A 219-nucleotide genomic window follows, 5' to 3' on the forward strand; every position below is an offset into this window, starting at 1 on the left:
CGAGGCGGGAAGGGGAACAAAGGTCGGGGCAGGCGCTGGGCAGCAGAGACAAGTGAGCGTTGAGGCCAGCGGGCGCGGGGGCGGCGTCGCACTACAAAGCATCCCCGGCTGAGCCCCGCAGCCCCCGGGGCGCTCAACAGGCGTCACCCCCAACCCACGCGGGCGGCTGGGCGGGACACCTGCCCGGCCGCGGCTGTGCACTGCCACGGAGACGGCTCC

The sequence above is a fragment of the Gavialis gangeticus genome, unplaced genomic scaffold (assembly GCF_001723915.1).
Source record: "Gavialis gangeticus isolate Ggan-Ray unplaced genomic scaffold, GavGan_comp1, whole genome shotgun sequence".
Lineage (NCBI taxonomy): Eukaryota > Metazoa > Chordata > Crocodylia > Gavialidae > Gavialis > Gavialis gangeticus.